Here is a 23,082-nt window from a genome sequence, read left to right on the forward strand (position 1 = left end):
TGAGAATTATTGAAAATATCAAAAATATCTCACGCGAATAATTACTAATTCGTTTAAGAGAACCATGCAAGTAATATAGGATTGTGCCCGAGATGCCACAAAGCAAAATGCGAAATGTACGGCGATATCCGTTTGTCAAAATCATATAAAATACTTGAATAATTGTACTAACCGTTCAATATTTTTCAAACGCGATAGTTGGGTGAAATCTAAACAACATCTGGCGAAAAGTTCGGGGGGGGAAGGGGGTCGCGCGCGACGAAAAGCGGTGGGTCGCGAGGCGAAGGCATAGGGGGGGCGCGGCGCGGTGGCCGATCGTCATCCTTTTCGCTCGACGACTTCGCAGCAAGACGGACGTGTGGCGTGAGGCGCTCGCGCATTAATCTACGAAAATTAGAGATTCACGAACGCGAACTGTTAATTAATCACATAAGGATGCTCAAATAGTAATATTGCTCAAAACTAAGGTGTGTACCAGAGTTATATCTCAATCTTTATTACTCTCTTTGACGATTTACGTTCAAATAAAGATTAAATAATAAGATTAATAATGTACATTCTTTAAGTAAAGATAAACGCAAACATTTTTTAAATTATGAAACAATTTAGACTAATGGATATATAAATATAATAATGGATATAAATAGAAATATCATATATTACACATTTACAGATATATTAATTAGATATTTAAGAGCGGTGTATTCATAGTCCGTTCTTATTTCAAGACTGTCTTAAGTAATGTCTTACGACGATGTTAATACGGATCTCTGATTCGTGACTTCTTAAAATTATACTTAAGACGGTCTTGAATATAAGTCCTGACTATGAATACCGGCCTAAAGTATAGATGAGTTGTGTGCGTAACGAAATAAAACGTAAATCGTACAATAAAGCATCGTGTAATATTCATCGAAGAATATTAAAACGTAATGAATAGATTATTTTACTGATTTTGTAATAGGCGTTAACGTTAATATTTCGACAGTTAGACGGTTGGCGCGTGACCTTCGGTTGGGGATGGTACGAGGTGGCACGAAACGGCGCGTCATGTTTACGCCTAGTTATCGCGCAGTTATTATTCCCTTACCGAAGCTCGTACAAACAACGTAACCGTGTCGCGGCTTTTTTTCACATTACTTTTTGAAATCTTTTTCGCGAAGAATGTCTAATACAATACGAAACGTTGTATTATACTTTATGAATAATTATTCATACTAGTAATCGTATTATGTGAATATTCATAAAATACAACATTTCGTATTATACCTAGCACTTTTTGCGATTATTATATGTTTCAAAAAGAAATGTGAAAAGGAGCAGTATGCGACACGGCTACTTGTTTGTACGAACGGTATCACACGAGTCATAGAAAAATAACGTTGATGTGAATACTCTCATGCAAAAAAGTCGCAATTCCTGCTTTCAATACAATTAATACAGTTTAATAATTTAATTAATTTTTGTTTTTGTGCATCTTTCGTTATGATTCGTTAAAAAATTAACCGTAACTTTGGAACAATTAATAAAAGAAACATTTCTTCCTTTTATTAATCTCTAGCCTATTTTATAAATTCTAATCATATCTTACAGACATTATCTATGAATAAATAAAAGATTTAGCCCTTTTATCTGCTTTGACTTTTTCGCAATGATAACGGATTGCAGACGTGATATTCGTTTCTAAAAGTTAACCGATTGCAATAATAGCATAGTAATAGCTATTTATTACATTTTTCAGATTATCTTCCCTCTCGCGGGTACACCTTGACGTGGTGAGGGGGCTCAGTATCCAGAGGATATTTTACATGAAAAGAATGATTTTTCTCAAATATCTAAAAATTTTCGGATATGTCTGAATGTATATATCTAGATAAATTTTTAGATATTGAGTAAAATCATTCTCTTCTCGTGTAAAAATCCAACGGGGAAGCTTACGTCGCCGATTTACTTGAAAATGAACGAACCGCAGCCGGTTCGTCGCGTCGCGCGTTTCGCGAGTGTCGTTCTAGTTATTGGACTCAAGTTATAGTCCGCGCGATTACAGTGTATTCGCGAGTGTTTTACGCTAGTGTCCTGTGCATATTCTGAGAGGAGATGGAGGTCTGGGAGAGACATCGGGCACTGATGGAGCAACCTGGCGGTTGGGTAAATATTATTTTTTATTTGTGTAATATTAACCTTTTTTCGCTAGTTTTTAAATCATTTTATTTGACAATAATTTAAAAATGATTATTTTTAAATCATTGTTAAATAAAATGATTTAAATAATTCTATATTCTATAAAATAATTATATAAAGTAATTCTATAAAATAATTATACATTCTCTAAGGTAATTATATATTCTCTAAAATAATTATTATATATATATTTTTTAAAGAAGATCTTAGCGAAAATAAATTTGTATAAAATTTTTAAGTAACTCTTTTTTTACATAATTTAGATTTTAGATAAAAGAAGAGTTATTAAAAATTTAGATAAAGTACTATATTTTTTCTAAAATAATTATATATATTCTCTAAAGAAAATTTTAGCAAAAATAAATTTGTATAAAATTTCAATATTTTAAAATTTTAAACAAATTTATTTTTACTAAGATCTTTATAGAATATATATAATTATTTTAGAATTATATATTTTAGAATTATTTTAGAATTATATATTTTATAAAAAAATGTATAATTATTTTAGATAATATATAATTGTTTTACATCTAATTAAATAATGTTCAAAATTCAATGCTTACAAAAATTATATTTTCAAAATTGTATGATTGTTTTTCAACAAACTGCATGCGTTCATATAGCAATTGTTTTCTTAGTAAAAATAAATTTGTATAAAATTTTAAAGTATTATTTAAATTTTATACACATTTATTTTTGCTAAGATCTTTAGAGAATATATATAATTATTTTATCTCTCTCTCTAAATTTTAAATAACTCTCCTTTTATCTAAATTATGTAAAAGGAGAATTACTTAAAAATTAGTTAAAGTTTGCTGAAAAGCAATCATATAATTATGAAAATATAATTTTTGTAAGCATTGAATTTTAAACCCATTATTTAATTATAGATATAAGATAATTATGTATTATCTAAAATAATTATACATTTTTTTATAAAATATATAATTCTAAAATAATTATATATATTCTCTAAAGATCTTAGCAAAAATAGATTTGTATAAAATTGAAATAATACTTTAAAATTTTTATTTTAGATACATGATTGTTTTATATCTAATTAAATAATGGGTTCAAAATTCAATGCTTACAAAAATTATATTTTTTTAATTGTATGATTATTTTTCATGAATTATTTTTCATGAATTGTATGATTATTTTGCATGAACGCATGCACACTGCAATTATTTTTTAAATTAATTATTATAAGTTATTTTTTTACTCAGTTTTAATTTGGATTTTAATTTATTTGTTGCAGAAGTAATTTTTAAGTAATTCTCCTTTTACATAATTTAGATAAAAGGAGAGTTACTTAAAATTTAGATAAAATAATTATATATTTTTTCTAAAAGAATTATATGCAGGGTTTCATGAATATACGGCCCCACTCATCCCGAGCAAGTAGAGTGGACTAAATTAAGTAGAAAAATCCTCTACCATTTTGTAATATTTGCAATAATTAACGAGATATTAATGTTTAAAGATAGCCGAATACGCGCGTCCGCTCGACTTACTATTGTCAAAGGGACTTTCCGTCGGGAGCATCTAAGCTGAAAGGGCGCGGCTCGCCTGCTAGGCCATTCCCGCTCCTTGCGGCCCGCGCGCTCGGTTGGCCGTACTTTCGGCAATAATAGGTCGGGAGGACGTGCACATTCGGCTATTTTGAAACGTTAATATTTCGTTAATTATTGTGAGCATTACAAAATGGTAGAGGACTTTTCTACTCAGTTTAGTCCACTCTACCTGCTCGGAATGAGTGGGGCCATATATTCTTGACACCCTGTATATATATATATATATATATCGCATATGGAAAGAAGAGAGGCGAGATCTTTGAGAATCGATACGTCTATCATCTTTGGTTACTCAAAGTTATGACGTAACATTGGAATTTTGTTGAAAAGATTGCTCAAGTACAAAGTATCTTTCATTAAGAGATTGAAGTTTTTTTATTGAACTTTTTTTGCAAGTCAAGAATCATTATATATATTGGCAAACTTTTGCTTATTGATGTACTCGAAATTGTTTTTTTTTTTGTTAACTTCGAAAATCGATCACTAGTTCGTTATCTCGCAAACGATGTGGTTGTCTATTTGTCAGTGTTTCCGATACAAGTCGAAAAGAAAAGAGTCTGATTTGCTCTAGGTTCTTTGTTAGCAAGTTTCGTGTAAATTCGTCACGAAACTTAAATTGGAGCATGATGAAAATTAACAGATAGTTCCTTCTAAAATTTCAAGTTATAATTTTTGTTATATTAATATATATATATATATATATATATATATATATATATAATATATAAATCTTTTATACATTTTTATTCTTCTGAAATTACGTGTATGTTTTATTCATTATTAAATAGCACTATTTACTTAATGCAATCTACTGTTTCTGCGTTGTGGCATTTTATTTTTGACATGAAAACTGAGATTTCTCAATGTCTTATGTTTTAGAATAATCTTCATTATTTTTTTACTATGTCATGAATCGTGTCGATATTTATGATGTGATACAAAATGGATATATATGCTCACTAAATTTTGCCGGTGGCTTATGTGATAAAATATGAAAAGTCTGTAGACTTGAATTTTCTTTTTATAGAATTAATTTCTCACACACGATGAATTTTAATATAAAAGGATATCAAGAAAAATATCTTAAAACAGATTATCGTATTGAATAAAAGAAAGCAATGTGATATAAAAAAAATAAAAAAGTAGAGTTTTATATTATATATTGTATATTTTTTATTTAATTACATTTAATGAGAGAAAGCAATATGATGTAAAGAATAAAAAAAATAGAGGTTTATATTATATATTTTTAAAGATTTAATTCTGATGTTTTCTTATTGAATACGACTGAACACATATATTAATAAACGTACTTCTTACATTACTATTATAGAATGATTTAACACATGCGGAAATCGTGCTGCAATTATGAAGATAATCATTATTATACGTCTATAAACAGCTTAATCGTAGAAAAAATGATCATAATACGCAACAAGGCATGTTTACAAATATAACTGAAAGCTTACTGAAATTCACTGATATATTCAAATAGAAAAGATGCAAACAGAGAATACACAAGAGAGAGTATATAAAGATTATCTTTTTCTTGATATCATTTTTCTGTTATATTCTCATATTTCAAATATATACACAAATACATGTTATCTGCACTGTACAATGTGGGATGAGACTGTTTATCAAACATAATCAACATTAGATAAGATTTCTCATAATAACGTTGACATACAAGTCAAGGTTTTCTTTCATGCCATTTAAGTTTTAAAAATCTTAATCTCAAGTCTATTACAAGAAAGTACGATAAAATTAAAGAAAAATTGTTTTTCTATTTAAATTATTGAGCAATATATTAATTCGCAACCTATATTTATTTTATTCGAACGAACCTTTTTTTCTGTTTTTTAATTCTCACAAATGCAACAACATATTGCACACTCGTATGTACTACGACATTACGTGATTCGCGACGGTATTCTCTTTGCGCCGCAACGCAATGTTGTTCCACCCGGCTGATTCGCCACCAGCGACGTGGGACATGTATATATTTTTTCTTTTTTTCTTTTTCCACACAACAGATGAAGTTCTTCAGCCTGAAAGTGCGAGACGAGTACATTGCTATTTTACGAAAGATACTACGAAACGCCAATATTTTATCTTGCGTTTTTCTGAAGCCACTGGCTCACCTGTAAAATGCGTACGTGTGCCGCTATAAGAGCTACCTCTCGTGGGATTCATTTGTATCCTTAAGAGACCATGACACATACAGCTTTTCTCAGAGAACAAAAAATGTCTACTTTACCTAAGTTAGCGCAATATGACTACTTTATAAATAATGCTGCATTAACATCATTTGTAAGCTTTCTTACAAATTTGTAAAAGAATCTGAACATCAAATTATGTTATCTAAATAAAATTGATGCCTTTGAGCTACATAATAAATATATAATATTTTAATATTATAGTTGAATCGTTTAAATTATTCATTAAATCACATTTTACTTGAAGTAATTTTATACATACTTTTTTACGATTGCATTTTGCATCGTGTGTAGTCCTAGGATGTTCCGTGATCTACGTGACAGTATATGATACATAAGAGAGCACGTGTTACCACTATATACTCAAAAGGGTAAAAGGATTGAACTTTTTTTCACTTAAAGGAAGAAAAAAGTGTCGAAGGTTTCCATTCCCCAAGAGAAAAAGATACTATAAAGCTACTCTCATAGCAAAACGAAGGCTAAATGAAAAAGATAGAAGAAAGAAAAAGGTGACCATACGGTCAATATACCTCCTCACGTTGAATTTTTATTGGTTCTTTAATGTATCTTCTACAATCATTTAGTTATCTTTAATATTGTTTCTTTTTATGACGTTTATGTAATTCCAATTTGTTCGCATAAGTAATTAACAGATTAAAAATGACCTATCAATACTGATTTAATTATAACGAAAGAAATATATGTACATTTTTTATTTTAGGTATTATTTGTAGTTTATAAATAAATAGATTATTTTTAAATTGAACTACAGATTACTATCAAACTTTCAAGCAGTTTCTCGATGTAATAAAAATAGAATCCTTCCATGATTAATTTATAAAATGGAAGACGACAAGAACTTACTTGATTACATCCACGTAATAAGGGAAGTTTTGTAGGTATCCTAAGGAAGAAGAACGAGAAGGAGAACGATGTCGATAAGGAAAATTAAAATCGTCGAAAGAACTTTGGTGGTTGTCGACTGATTTAGTTCGTTTTTTTCGACATATCGATCGGTATGACACGAATAAAAAAGTTTAATAGCTGTGGGTGAAGTAGGTGGGATCTAAAGAGAAATGACTTCGTATCGTATGTCAGTGTCAAGTTGTGTAAAAAAAATTTGACTATTTAAATTGATTCGTATTCAAAGCCGTCCTCTTCGGGAAAGAAATAGCCTGCTATTTGGTCCCTTTATTCGCGGGAGAAAATCTAGTTGAAGTTTGAATTTTGTATGACTTTTTTATTTTGCATATTACAATTAAAGCACTCGTAAGTCAGAACAAAGAAATTTTCTATTAATTTTATATTTTATACTTGAGAAAGAAAAAGTTACATACATTAATTAAATGATACACTATTCAAAATTGTATAATTATGAATTTAAAAACAAAAGGAAAGAGAGAGAGAGAGAGAGAGAGAGAGAGAGAGAGAGAGAGAAAGGGATAATTTCGTGTATGTAAATGAAATGTTACATGCTAAAAATTTCTCTTGCATTTTTCTATCTTTTTTTAACGAATATATTTAACTTCTCGCTTAATTAAGACGGGTCATTTAATATTGCGTCCGCTAATGATATAAAAATTTTCTCTGAGAAATGAAAAATCTCATTTCTTCTTTTCAAACATTTCACGTTCATCCGCTTGCTTCGAGTTACCCATATAGCCTTGTAAAGTGAATCCTTGTTTACGATGTTAGATATGTACAATAGGATGCCAGATATCGCCGCGAGCGTATATTCATGCCTCGGAGGAAACTGCGGAGATCGGGTGTATCTTTGTCAAAGTATCACCGCAGGGGATAGATGTAGATTAAGCGTGCGTCACTTTTCAATTGAATATTTAACTAGCGTGACTAATTACTTTCAAACAAATGCAAACATTGTCCATAGAGAAGTCATTAAATACAATTTGTATAACTCATATTTGGATTACAGATGTAAAATGTAAATTTAAATAACTGAATATCAAATTTCTTGATGAATGAATATTTCTTTTTATTACACGTTATTTAAAAAAATATGAGGAACGAGACATTATGAGACATTTTGTATAAGATTTTTGTCATCAAATTTGTAGTCTAAAAGACATAGTATGCTTTGAAGATTGGAACATAAATATCTTAAAAATTTTAGTTATTTTCTTCATTATATATTTTAAAATATTTCTAGAAGCTATCGAATTTTAAGTAAAATTATGTAGGAAAGTTTTTTTAATCAATTTGAGAAAGTAGTATTAGCGTATTATATTTCTCGAAGAAATCATAATCACAATTTGATTTAAACGTATATGAAAATACTTTTTAATTAATTGATGTATAACAATAATTATAATGTAAACTAAAATATGAAATATTAAAAAGGATTAAATATCAATAATGTTGCTCTTATTTAATAAAAAAAATATGAAAATGTTGATAAAATTTTTTTTAATATCCATAATGTTAAATTCTTGCTTCTTAATAGCAAATGTAAATGTTTTTATAAAAACATAATTTGCAAGAAAGTAGATTTTCAGTAGATTTTCTCTCATATTATTCGTAATGTTTTAATAATATATATAGTTACAGCGATTCATCTGGTGGCTTAATTAATGAATTACTATCTGTATTCTCCACAAATGCCACCTGCAGATGCAATAGCGTACAGTAAGTGACAATTTAATATCTTTAGTGCAGGATCTCGACACGAGAGAGAACCTAGTAACTGTATTTCACGAAAATGATCGATGGCGCTGCATCGTTACCGCATAAAGCGGTTGTATTTCGTCCTTGCTTGTAGGCTCCAGGGCACGTATCGTAGTTTCGTTAATGCGTGACGTTGTCCTTTGTACATGCATCAATATCTACCATAGTTTATGTCGATACATAGGTACGACACGCTATCCTTTGTCCCTTGACGGGGTAATGTCGCTTTTCGAGTGAGTCGATAGAATATTGAAATTTATTGAAGAGATATGATGCAATTTATTAAAAAATAAATCTTTGGATAATCTGATAAGCGGACGATAATCTGGCGCGCGCGCGGCAGTTAATTTCGTCAGGTTTTAAGCGAGAAATTTGCTTTTTGTTTCTGTATCAATCGCGGATAGTTCAACATGTTCTCGCTCATTCGGAGTGGATAAATTTATCGGTGATTTGAACGAGAGAATTGTGCGCTGGAATTGTACGCTACTCTGAATTATTTCACGACTGATGGCTATTATTTTCGAAATAGCGGTAGAATTTTAATCTAGGTAAAAGTAATCACCACGAGAATCGAAGATAACAAGCGTTAATTAATTGCACATAGTATTAAAGTACTACTGCAAATTTCTATTGAAAAGAATTCAAATATATTAATCGGTATATATTTGCTGAAGATTTATGTAACATCAAAGCGATTGTCTTGTACACATTTGTGCAACATAAATTTTTTTCGTATATTATTTATATCTAGAAAGTTTAATTTAACTTTAATTCCCCAGATTTCTTATCTTCAAGCAATTCTGTTATATATAATATTTTCTGCTTAGTTTTTCGTATCTATAATTAAGAAAATTACTTTATATAATGAGAAAAAGAGAATCAACCAGAGCAATGTAACAAATAAATATTCATTATCTTTTTTCTACATTTTCCTTTTTGTTCTTCTATATTTTATGCGACATGTATAGCTGGCGGGTTTTCGAGACGAATTATCATAAATTTCTCTTAGCCTCTGGCTCCTCTTGTTGCTCGTTAATTTGATGTCTACATGTCTGACAAATTTCTACGAAGAAATTCTAAAAACTCAGTCATGAACACGATCGTAATAATTTAAATGATATATTACACGAACGTTTTAAAAACGTGAGCTGATCTAAATTAATGAGATATATTTTAAAATATAATGAGAGAAAAAATTGGAAAAATTGGAACGTTATGTATTGTGTATTGTGTATGTATATATATATATATATTTACATTCATTATATATTTTAATAGTGACAAAAAAGATTATTGTTCATTAAATTAATATATCCAAGGTACGAAGGATATGTCTGCTATGTTGATTTGAGAATCGCAAAAGATCTTTATTAATGTACAAGACGCTCTGTTACGGACACGAGAGATCAATAGTAGGCGTTACAGGCATTGTTTATGGTGTATTGTTCTAATGTACACCGCCAAGTTTTGGTGATCTTGGTAGAGAAGGCAGAGTTACGAATTTTCTATGGAGCTCGTATAAGATGATTTATTATAGTTTTGAATAATTGATTCTTTACATCTACCGACTCTGTATAATCCTCTTATCAATCCTATTTATAAAAGTATATTTATTTAATAAGTTATAAAAATAGATATACGCAATTTTGAGATATAACAAACATAAAATACAAAGAGCATTCAGCCACAAACAGGATGTTTTTTGCGAATGTCGTATATTTAAAATTCTTACGTTAAAGATACAAATTTTAGATGTTTCGACCTATATCAGGCCATCTTCAGTATACAATATAAATAATATAAAAATAGTTTGCAGTCATAAGATTAAAAGAGTTAAAATAAATAAAAGATCAATGATGCTTAGTCATAAGATTAAAAGAATAAATTAACAATAAATTTTACTTCAATTACAATCTACGCTTGTGTATATTATCGAAAAATTCTTGCTTCTATTTATCTTAATTCGTGATATAATATATTTTGTGTACAAAATATGAAATTTTTACGTTCAATGAATATGGCAATGGACATAAAAAATATATACATTTTATCTGCTCCTATACTTTACTTTTACATCATGTTAATGCATCATGTTCCTGATACATTTACATGATCATGAAAAATCGTGAAATTCTATAGCTATGGCGATAGTTTTTTTACCTTTACCATGCAAAAGCAGCAGTGGATTATTCATATTATGTATGTGTAGCGGAAACGCCTGTTGCGCGACTTATAGTCTCGCTAACGCTTTAAGACGAGAGGCGCCGTTTCACTTATGAAAGTTGTTAGACACGCGACGACATACCGAGGTGTACTGCTAAAATGGGAAAATAGATTTCTTCTTCCAGAGTGACATAAATTTTTTGTGCATCTACAAGTTACTTCCTCAACATTTACACAAAATTATTATATTATATTTTATAAATATTTAGAACTTATAAAATTTTCTAAATTTATAAAATTTATAAAATAAATTTATAATAAAAATGTATAGAATTTTTATATAATAAAAAATCCAAAAAAAAAATATTAAAATACTTTTCAAAATCCTCAGATTTTGTAATCGTTGTATTGATAGATTACACGATTCTATTCAGTGATAAGAAATATAGTAATCGAGAATATATTATAAGTGCGATTGTTTGTTAAAATATTAAGTATTACATTACTTTTTATGTAACACTATAAACATAATAATACAAGTTTTCTTTTTGGTAAAATCTGATCATGAAAATTACATTGTGAAAAATGATGACTAAAGCAACGAAAAATATCAGTTAAAAAATACTGCATACAATTGCCACTAATACTATTGAACGGGGAAAATTCCATTAGTAGAACGTTTTAAAATAGAAATCGGGGAATCATCATTATACTAGAATAAGACTTTACTTAAATAAAGCTTTACTTAAAATTTCCTTGTAAGAGAATGTCCAATATCTTCAAATATTCTTGTTCTAGAATATTCTTATTCTAGAATATCTTAGCTCTCTCCAATATTTAATATAATTTATTCTTTTTTTTTTTAATACCAAATGCACATCACGTTATATCCGATTAATTTGAAATCTGATCATTCATCCATTATGGTCCTTTTTTTGCAATGAATAACGCATCAGATGTCATTTGTTAAATCGCCTATTTGGAGCTTACATTTATGGATATGACGTTAATGCAAGTGGTGCATATGAAATGGACATTGCGTTTACAGGACGTATATCGTTGATCTGCGGACTCAAGGAAATTGTAAAGTGTTGATTCATGCGAATTTTATGAGTTATTTTTCACGATATCGGTTATTTTCCAAGTGCGCGCGAAATAATATGGCACGTGAGCAGGATATTATTATCAGAGAGCTTCCACGCGTGAATATACGATTGCAAGTGAAATCGATACTATGTATATAGATTCAATCAATACTTCTCCTTCAGAGACGTTGGATATATCGCTTCGCATATTTGAATGTTTCGTGAATACTTTCGACATAGACGACAGCTCCCGAAAAATTCAATTTGACGATGACAGCCGCGAAAATATTTTTGTCCGCGTGAAACAGTATTATTCGATAAAAAATGTCAGCAGTGCTACATACATAAAAATTGCATGAACAAAATACGTGGTTGCCCAGTATTAACGATAATCAATATTGCATGCTAGAAATTTAAAATTAATTACGATAAAATAATTTGTGGGGTTTTCCACATTTTTCTTTAATTTTTGAAAGTTTTGGTGGACCACAATACAATAATTAATACTTGTTTCAAACATTGTAGAAATTTAATTAATTACGTTTATTGCAGAGCAATCAAAATATCTCTTTGTAAGAATCTATCGCGCTTCCATTATATTTTTTCTTACATTATAATAATACATAGAAAATAAATTTTTTCAATTTTGTATAGTATTGTATAATAATAGACTCTCGATCGAAAATTGCTTTTCTTAGAATTGTTTGCTGATAGTTCCGGCAAATCTCATCCGCAATTTTTGAACGTACTTTTTTTTATATCATTGCACACATTTCGGGAAGCGAAAAGATCGTCTATCGATCTTGAAAGGAAGGATGTGAAATTCGTTTCTTTATCATTGAGCATTTTGCTCGTTTCTTCTTATTGAGCTCAAGTAAAGGCGTCTTCCGATCGTCCTGCGAATCTTGCACAGTCTGAAGAACAAAGGCAAGATGTTAGACACGGTTGCATCGAGTTTCGATGGAACTGAAGAACGAATAGACCAAGTAAAGAGACAATTGAGAAATACCTATATTCAAAGAATTTGATAGATTTCTTCGTAAGAGTCTTTGTATATGTCATTTCAGAAAATAAAGGGATTTTATTATATCCATGTTTCTTTTTATTTGAAAGTAATTGTTCAATTTGTTAATTACATAATTGCACTACTTGAAAAAATTTGATTCAATTATTTCTGTGATAACTTCCGTCAAACGAAAGAATTATTACATAACGTTGAGAAAATCAAAACTTTATTGGCACATTAACTTATTATTGATTTTGTTGTTAAATAAACAAGAAAATAGAGATTTATACACTTTTTTTTTATAAAAAAAGGCCTCAGGCTAATAGTTGTACTAGAAGTTATAATGTTTTTTTTTGTGGATATATTATGGTACATTGTGTGTTGTTTTATCATACGTTCGTAATATAGAAATAATATATAAAACGTTTTCTAAACTTTCTAACATTCATAATTTCACATGAAATTTAATTCCCATTTTGCGTATATGTTTGATATAGTTAACTAATAATTGTACTTACAGAGATTTTGTGATTAATCAGTATCTGAATCAATAAATATAACAAAAATAGTAAAAACGAAAACAATATATATATATATATATATTAAATATGAAATCCATTTACTGATTGTAAATATGTATTAAAATAAACATATTCTGTCATATAAAGTATTTTAAAAGTAGTATTGTGAGATGAGTAACTTCCTGATATGCGCAATTCCTGACATTGCTCGGTCATATGACATATACCTAGAGTTCCTTTGATAACTGATCGAGAAAGCCGACATTGATTTATGTTTCATCTAGCCGTATCTGCATAAGCTATTTATTTGAAGATTGATCAAAGGAGCCGTGTAATGGCATTTTGATCAGAACAAAGGGATTTAGAGAATAGAACATCCGGAGAAAATCACGAGTCGTCGAGAGGCGAAATATGATATAACAATTTATGAAATATGATATAACAATTTATTGCTGACCAATACCGAAATAAGAAATAGATTGCTAGAATTTAGTATGGCGCGATACAGAACATTAAACGCTGTATTTCAAGAATTTTTAAGATATACTTAGCGCTGTCTTTTATTTTTAACTACCTTCTCAACGTGTACTTAGAAAAGCGGGTGATTAGCCTTAAGATTGGTAAGATAAATCAAGTGTACTGTGCTATTCTCGAGAAAAGACAAATTGATAGCTTAGTTTTAAGGAATACGTGTTTCGTTAAAAATTTCAATTATTATGAATTTAATCTTTTTTTTTATTTAACTCATTATTACTGAAAATTGCTTTCTAACTATAGATTAGAAAATATATGCTGGATATAAATATATAACAATTAATAATATAACTTTATAACGTACATTGTTGTATTATAATAATGGATTATTACAACTACATTTTAACGTCACGCAACTACATTAAATATAGTAGAAATTTATGGTAGCAAATAATATGTTTCTATCACAGGACAGAGTACTTTACAAAAAGCAGCCGTAATTTTAGTGATAAACGACTTTTGAGTTGCGTAAGAAACTTTTTCTTCAAAACAGTATATTGTCTCGCTGCAATTAATATTTTGTATCAATATATAATTATTAGGTGTTGGAATTAATTCGTAGCGTTTTTTAATGAAAGAATGTTATTTATTTCACATGAGCATTAAAAAATACATTAATGAAAGTACTTCCCATCACTTGTAAAATGCTACGAATTAATTCCAACACCTAATATAATATATAATTTTGTCGAAAAAATTTTATTTTATATGACATGAAATATATTTGCTGTTTTTTAAATAGCTTTATATATTTTGCTTGCGTTTGAATAGGCACCTTTAATAAAAAATTTTAAAATAAAATTTTATTTCTTCAATCAATCATACGTGAATGTTAATTTATTATATGTACGTAGCATAATTTGAATTATTCAATACTTTAGCAAAGAGAGAGAGAGAGAGAGAGAGAGAGAGAGAGAGAGAGAGAAACAGAGAGAAAGAATAAAAAATAGAGAGAATAGGACACGATATATTCAAATTGTTTTAAACATCACTACTTTTAATGAATAATTGGATGTGATACAGCAATAGAGCAATAAAAATTGTTTTATTGTATTAAATTATTGATAAACTTTATCTTAAATTATTGAAAAATATATAATTAAATCAAAATTAATAAAAAGAAATCGAAGTTAATAATAAAATTATAAGTTATGATATAAATTTACTTTGACTACACAAGAACTTATTCCATCTTATATTTTACTTCTTATAGAGAAAACGAGTATATATATTTAGTAAGAAACTTGCAGAATCTCTCAGTCTATCTTTGAATAACATACGATATAAAACTTTCTTCATCGAGTATGATTCGATAAAAAAATGAAGTTCCTTTCTCTCTCTTTCTCTCTCTCTCTCTCTCTCTCTCTCTCTCTCTCTCACTCTCTCACTAAATTATCTTTTAAAAACTTATTAGAGTATTACTCAATAAAATATGGTAATAAATTTTCCGTAAGAGCAATTTCTAAATATCGTAAGTATTAAAGATGCTAATTTGTTTCATTACTTATACATACAGAAATACACAATTAAGAATAATTATTTTTCTTAAGAATAACATTTACGTAAATGATCATAACATTGAAATGTATGTTTTTCATATTGTATATTCCATTACATTCAAATTATGAGAAAGAAAAATATTTTCAACATTTTTTAGCAGTATAAATCATTTTTTATATAACTATCCTCTATTATATAAATATTACTATATCGGTATTCTCTTTTCCATTAATGTGTTTTCAAGATTTTGATTTATGAAATTTCTGTTAATTAAAAAGAGTTTAATACATTTTGGAATTATTTATATGAAAATGTAGGGAAATTTAAATTTTTCACAAATTCAAAAGAATTATGTTGAATTTGCTTCTATTTTATACTAAAGTGATAAAAGATTTGTTTATGTTCCAATTTTTAATAAGAGAAACTTGCTATTACAATGATAGTCGAATATTTTCAAACTAATTTTTGAAATAATAAAGATTTTACAACGTATTTCCAATTTCTGGCTTAATCATGGATGCATTTTCGTAATGCTTATATAATTATTTCCAAATAATGTCACATCCTGCCGGAAATGAGGCGTTACCACATAATTGTATTATAAACCGCCGTTATTCGAGGTCTAATGGATAATCATTGGTGGTACGCGGAATTGACTCTCCGGTAATATTTGCATCGCCGCGCAACGCACTCTATATTCTATCAAGCAGTAACGTTTCAACAGAGTGTCATGTTGTTACTTTCCGTTTTGATAATCGAGACATGTTTATAATTACTAGGTTTTTATTGTACATATTTTATGAACAATCTAATCAAATCTTCTATGATACGGAATTGAGTATTATTCTTAATTTATGGTTGACACACATTGACATTCAACATATAATAAGCCTCCTGTATTTCCTTCTTTTAACAAAATCTACCATCCACTTTTAATTGCGAAAATTTAACTTAGATCACAATGTCGCACTTTTAAGAATTTTTGATAACTTCTTAAATATTTCGAATTACATTTATGTGTATATAATTTTCTATTTATAATGATTAAAAAAATATCTCGTAAAATATTAAAACATGGAATTATTCCGTAAATGATAAATAAAAAAGAAAAATCGAGGAAAAGAGCGAATATAAGAATATAAGGAATTTAATGAAGATCGCAATATGCGTATAAAACGAATTGGAACGTTGGAGAAACGTAAAGCCGAGAAATTTTAATATCATTTTAGCTTAGTAACAATAGTTTTTGTAACCTATTTTTCATTGGAGTTTTTAATAAATAGTTACATATATATATATACGTAGCTCTTTATTATATAACGATATTGTGATATTTTCTGGATTCATCGGATATTTCACGTTGTAAAAGAGAAACTCAGATAAACAAGTTCAGTTTTCATATTTTCGCCATGGTGGTTAATTGCGTCTATGTCTGGCTTGTTTAAAAGTGACATTGTCGCGACTAATTAAGTTTGCGCTTCTTTATATGCACGGAAAGGTGTTCCAGTGGATTTTTCGTTTGTGATGAAGTTTAAAAAATGCAGTGATAACCTGTTTAAATGCAAAAAATAATAGATACATTATACTCTTATTATGATAAATTTTATTGTTTCATTTGTAGCGTGCAATAAATGAACCACATTTGCAATGGATGTGTTAGTGTACCAATTATTTAATTTTAATGTTTTCAGATAATACGATATCGAACAATATATACATTTTAAATTAGTCATTTGTATCCTCTAATGGTACATTGTTACCACCGGCATTTGAAAGTTTCATTGGCTTATTTGAATAGTTGAGAGTCCACCATGTAGTTGATTAACCACATATTTAACAAATACAACAGAAATTACTCTGTAAACACAGATTCATAGGTGCATAGATATATTGCAATGAACGCAAATAAGCATACTTTCACAAGTGAACACCTTTTGCGTATTTTGGAATTAAATCTTGCATGAAATGTAAAGACCAATTAAGAACTGAAATGGTCCATAAATTTCTGCAGCTACGCTGCTTTTTAATGAAGAATCCATTTATACCGGCGCTGTACGTGATGCATTATAATATAATTATTAAATACCTAACTACAGCACAGATTGTAGACATGCACAATATTCATATGCGATGCTATTGCTGAAGTTGCAAAATTATCACAGCGATAGTCCTCATTTACGACCACCATTTCTCGAAAGTACCGCATATTTATGATTAATCGAATACCATAATATCGAGGTGAAAATTTTCAACGGATATCGACCAACCCGCACGCATTAAAATTATGAAAATGTATGATAATATCAGTTTTCATTACAATTAAGACTTGATTTGTCCTTTGTATATATGTATGTATATGTGTACATAATTATGTAAAAATATGACCTACTACACTATATATATTCACGCATATATGTATATATTTGTACATATACAATATACACATATATATATATATATATACAAAATAAATAATTATTTTTATTTGAAATAACAATAAGTATAAAAAATGAAGCAAAATGCATAAATGATCATTTTTGCTTACTGGTTGCATTGATAATCAGACATATTAATGTTATACATTCAATATTTATTAATTGTTCTGAAAGTATCCTAATGAGATTCATGAGATTCATGAAGAATGTTAAATCTAAAGTACCTTTACCCGTTCATTTATGTAAATTCGAATTGTCTGGGAAATGTGCTCGCATAAACGTAACACAATTGCTTGCGATAAGAACGATGGTAGCAGAGACATTATTATATTATTAAGATTTTCATCGTTTCACGGAAAATTGGAGGCGATAAAATTAAGAAAATTGGCCACAGCAATTATTGCATTTGATATTCTCGGATATCACGCATTATTTACGCGATTTTTTAAACCCAATTCTTAAGAATTCACTCTTATCTCTATTCTAACTTCATTCATTTATTTTTATACTAACTGGACGTTTCAAGAATGAAGCGATTTTTCAACCAAACTCTTTTATTAAGTTCACCTTTATCTATCTCTAAACCGACTGGACGATTCAAGAATGAAACGATAATCGAGGATCTGTGTCAAGGGGTCATTCTCGTCTCCATCATCGCAATGCATATTCATCTCATGATTATCTCGCAAGACATCGAGTAATCCGATAATAGTCTTTTAGTTTTAAAAATAACTTCTGCATAAGCCGCAGCTCAATCGTAATAGGGCTACATAATTCTATCATTAAACTTTCTTTAGTCGCGATATTATGCTCGGTTATAACATCGTTTTCGTTGAATGTTAATACGCTCTACAATTCGACTTTGTAACTTTAACTGCTTTCAAAACGATAAACTTGTACCGCACATCTGCTAGAACGAAAATTCACGGTGAGAGGAGCCGAAAATTCGTAAGAAAATCAAGTCGAAAATCAAGTTTGATTCAAAAGTTGAGTACAAACTTTGTGGGAGAGTTCGCATTCATTAAAAGTTATTCATCGTATCAATAGACGCACGTGTTTAAATCTTTAAGATACAAAATTGTGAAATGATTTAAAATTTTATCTTAAGATAATGAATGCAAAATTATATCATTAGGGGCAGCATTTGACATTTTTTGCATAAAGCACAACTTACAAGATGTTTGCAACAATTTTTATTTTTCTTTACGAAACAGCTCTTTTGCCAGTATATCTAAAGTTGAGTTTCCTTGAGGGTATATTACGTGAAATGAAATGTTATAATAAATCACTGTCGGGATATTCTTTGCGCACGAACGCTTACAACTAAAGTATCTCCTTATTTCTATATTCTAGTGCAGATAGTTCTTGCAGATACTGATTTAGAAAATTTATTTTATTATTTGAATTATAAGAGATTATAAGGACATAAAAAGGCTAACTAATTTGTCAAATTTCTTTAAAAAGATTCAAAATTTTATTAAATTATTATATAAATACTTTTTAAAATATTCATAAAATAATATTTATAAAATATTATCATATTTATAAAAATTATTATATAACAAATAAATAATAACAATTTACAACATACATTAAGCAATTTTGTATTCTTTTCTTTATAAAGATTATATATATGTTTTATGTTGTAATATTTATAAAATATTATTAAATTTATAATACTAGAAATTTAAAATGCCTTTAAGATCGAAGCTGGATCTTTATTGCTTTAAATAATTCAGTAATGAATTACTAATATCTTATATATGTATTTGCATACCATGTACTTGTATACCATACTGTACTATATACCATATTGTAATTCATAATATAATCCATAATATAATCCATAATATAATCCATAGTATAATCCATAATATAATCCATAATATAATCCATAATATATACCATATTGTAATCTTTTAGAACTGCGCGCCGAATTGTTTTTCCGGAGTATAAACGCAATTGAAACCACTCTAGTAATCGCGAATTAAATTAACAAGCAATTTTAATAATTTGATGTTACCTTCAAGCAATATAAACCAAGCATCATATCATAAAGATGTTAATATGTTGAAACTCGGTCATTACTTGAATTCGGACTAGGTAATATTTTTCGCAATAAATTTATTAACAGTTTTAACATATTAACATCTTTATAATACAATATGATGCTAGAATCCTTAGTTGCGTTTATAGTCCGGAAAAACAATTCGGTGCGCAGTTCTAAAAGACAATATGGTATATATGCAAGTACATATATAATGTAGAATATTAGTAATTTAAGATTGAATTATTTAAAGCAATGAAGATCCAGCTTCGACCATAATAGGCATTTCTAATATTGATCATGTTTCTCACATATGTGGTCTAAAATAAAAATTCTAATATTGTTTCAATTTATAAAATGATACATTTGTTTGTTAAATTTTGACTCATAAATCTTTTAGGAATATTTATAACATGATATTATGCAACAAATAAACAAATAATAATCATTTAAAACATTAATTAATTTTTTATCCTTTTCTTCTTTTTAAATATTATATATATGTTTCATATTTCTTTAAAATTGAGCGTTCTAAGCATTTACATTGCATGTTTAAAGCAACAATTATAATGAAGAGTGAAGCAACAATGCAAACGTGTCTGAGCGCACATTGTAATGTCTAATAATTATGTATTCCATATGACTCGTCTAAGGGTTTTACTAAATTTAAAGGGAAGGTGAAAGAGAGAGAGCTTGTTGGCAAGATGGATCTTAGCTAGCATTACTAGTGTAACTTCATCAGAAGTAAATGGGCTTTGCCATCACGAAGTAGTTACACTGATAACTGAGAGAGCCGGTGTGCGTGGTCTGAAGAATTACTATCGGTCGTAAAAGGTCGTACGATGATCTTAGATGCTCTAAGTTCACTGTTTGACCATCCACTTTTTCTATGGGGACTAAATGAGGGTCGATGGGTCTTTGTAATGGCAGTTAGGTGAGAGATGATATGAGAAATTTTTTTTTTAATGATACAATAAGAGATTCTTTCGGAAAAAATTGAATGTTATTGGAATTGAAGAATTCTTGTAGGAAAATTAATATTTCTATATATTAATTTTACTTTGTGATCAATGGTAAAATAAAGACATTTTTTTTGTATTGTACAATAATTTTTATATCATCGTAGATACAAATGTGTAAATACACCAAAAAATGTACAAAAAAACGTAAAATATAAATGTTTCAATTATATGTAATATTGCCTATGAGAAAAACTGATTACAAAAAAGAAAGAGAAAGAGAAAGAAAAAATATATTAAATGATATAAGAAAAAAGTAGCTAATTCAGCACCTCAGTTTAATCACTACAGCAAAAAATGAAAGAGGTGGCAACATATGGCAACATTGGAACGTTACTTTAATATTATTCTCTCTCTTTCTCTCTCTTTCTCTTTGCATTAAATTAAATTACTATTAACTATACATTAAGCCGGTATTTACATTGTTCTTACTTACTCAGCCAATATGTGTCAGTATGACTTTACGTTAATATGAAGAATTATTGCTTTATTTTAGATAATAAGTTACACAGTGAAATATTTTCTAGTTAAAGAAGCTCCATGCATTCTGCGTATAATCATGATTGTACTTACTCCCTGAGTTAAACTTCGTTCCTTAATATTGCCATCTTTCCTTCACGCTGGAAACTATATCGGCCACGAAATATAGATAATTATTTTACAGTGGTTACATGCACGAATAAGTCATATACTTTATCTTGAGGAGAATTTCAAGTAGTATCATTGTCGAAAGAATTTTTCGAACGAGCATTATCAAACGTACTGGAAGAAGCAAAGGAATTCGAAATATATTGCCTCGGCAGTACCAGCTCGCACAAATTGAAATCGATCGAATCTCTGATGGCTACGATAAGGAAATTACGAATACCCTACGTACGCATTTAAAATTTCTTTCAAAATATAAAATTACATTATGGAATTTTTGATTATTCACACAAGGCGCGCATAATATTTGCTTACAATTAAAATAACTTTCTTATAAGACAAAATCAATTTTCCTTAGCTGCCTGATTACACTATAATATTATAACATTCCTTACTGTACGTAAACAATAATTTAAGAATTATTTTCAGCCATCTGTTAAATGCTTGAAATAAAAAAAAAGTTTGACAATATTACAAAAATCTTTCACAAAGTTATGTGACTGCAATTAGCGAACTTCAAGATGACAGTTTATATCGACGTTTGCTCGAAGTCTTTATGATTAACGGAATCTCTATATATGTAGTTTTCTAAGTTTCCAAAAGTTTCGATTTATAGCGAGCGTTATAAACTTAGGGAACACTTTCAGATGGTAAATTAGATTTATATTAGTTTTCAATTAAATACAGGTAAACACAGCAATAATTTAACGCGTAGATCGAACGACGAAATATTTTCGTCTTGAAAGATTTCCCCGACGTAAGGATTACGCGATTTTGAAGCACGATTCGAAACAGGGTCCAACCGAATGTAGCTACGCGCGAATACTGAAGGAACTTGTGGAGCGAGGGCGCCGGCTTGAACCAACCCCTCTTCCCAGCATCCCATGCGGCGCGCGTTCTCTTATCGGACACTCGGGATGATGAGATTTTTGGCTGATAATATCATGAGTTGTTGAGGGAAATGCGCGACAATTGACGGATGATTGTCAGTAGGAAGGATTGGCCTCACAGGTTTGCAGGAGTTAATTGCCTCGACAGCTTTGGTTCTCTATACCATGCTGAAATAGGAGATTTAATTATTCCTGCCTATTTGAAGCCTACCGGACTAATTGGACCTTGCCACAGAGACAACGCGATCCTCAAAGTTTCTCTTCCAATATATCGACATTGTACGAATACATTGTGAGATATTTTTTTTAATTATTATATTGCACACATTGCACTATGATAAAATTTATTATAGATTTTTAATGCAAATTTGAAATAAACATGTTTCACTTCCAAATCCTCATTAGTTTTTACAGAGACACATTATTGGACGGATTTTTATTAACATTTGTATTTGTCTGTTTTTTGGGTAGCTAATTACGAATCCAAAATCAAATTTTAGAAATTTGAAATGATGGGTCCATAATGGCACACAAACTTTTTATATCAGTAACTATTGTACATTTAATGTTAATAATTA

The 23,082-nt window shown here is 28.9% G+C and overlaps 1 protein-coding gene and 1 long non-coding RNA gene across 8 annotated transcripts in view; one reads left to right on the forward strand and one right to left on the reverse strand.

Moving 5' to 3' along the window:
- The window catches only part of LOC105143230 (metabotropic glutamate receptor B), a 146,585-nt gene extending 124,148 nt beyond the window's left edge, over positions 1–22,437 (reverse strand). For 2 of the 7 annotated variants that reach the window (XM_087406410.1, XM_087406403.1), the window contains exon 1: positions 21,543–22,437. The gene's annotated coding sequence lies outside the window, so the exon portion shown is untranslated. The remainder of the gene's footprint in view (positions 1–21,542) is intronic. The other 5 variants (XM_087406408.1, XM_087406407.1, XM_087406405.1 and 2 more) reach the window with 5 other exon arrangements.
- Positions 330–15,296, forward strand: LOC147909782 (uncharacterized). The gene is made up of 3 exons (XR_015545183.1): positions 330–467; positions 1,742–2,148; positions 5,795–15,296. It is a non-coding gene; the product is annotated as an uncharacterized LOC147909782 (long non-coding RNA).
- Positions 22,438–23,082: the final 645 nt, after the last annotated feature.

The sequence above is a fragment of the Acromyrmex echinatior genome, chromosome 5, assembly GCF_024713525.1.
Source record: "Acromyrmex echinatior isolate Ae372 chromosome 5, ASM2471352v2, whole genome shotgun sequence".
Lineage (NCBI taxonomy): Eukaryota > Metazoa > Arthropoda > Insecta > Hymenoptera > Formicidae > Acromyrmex > Acromyrmex echinatior.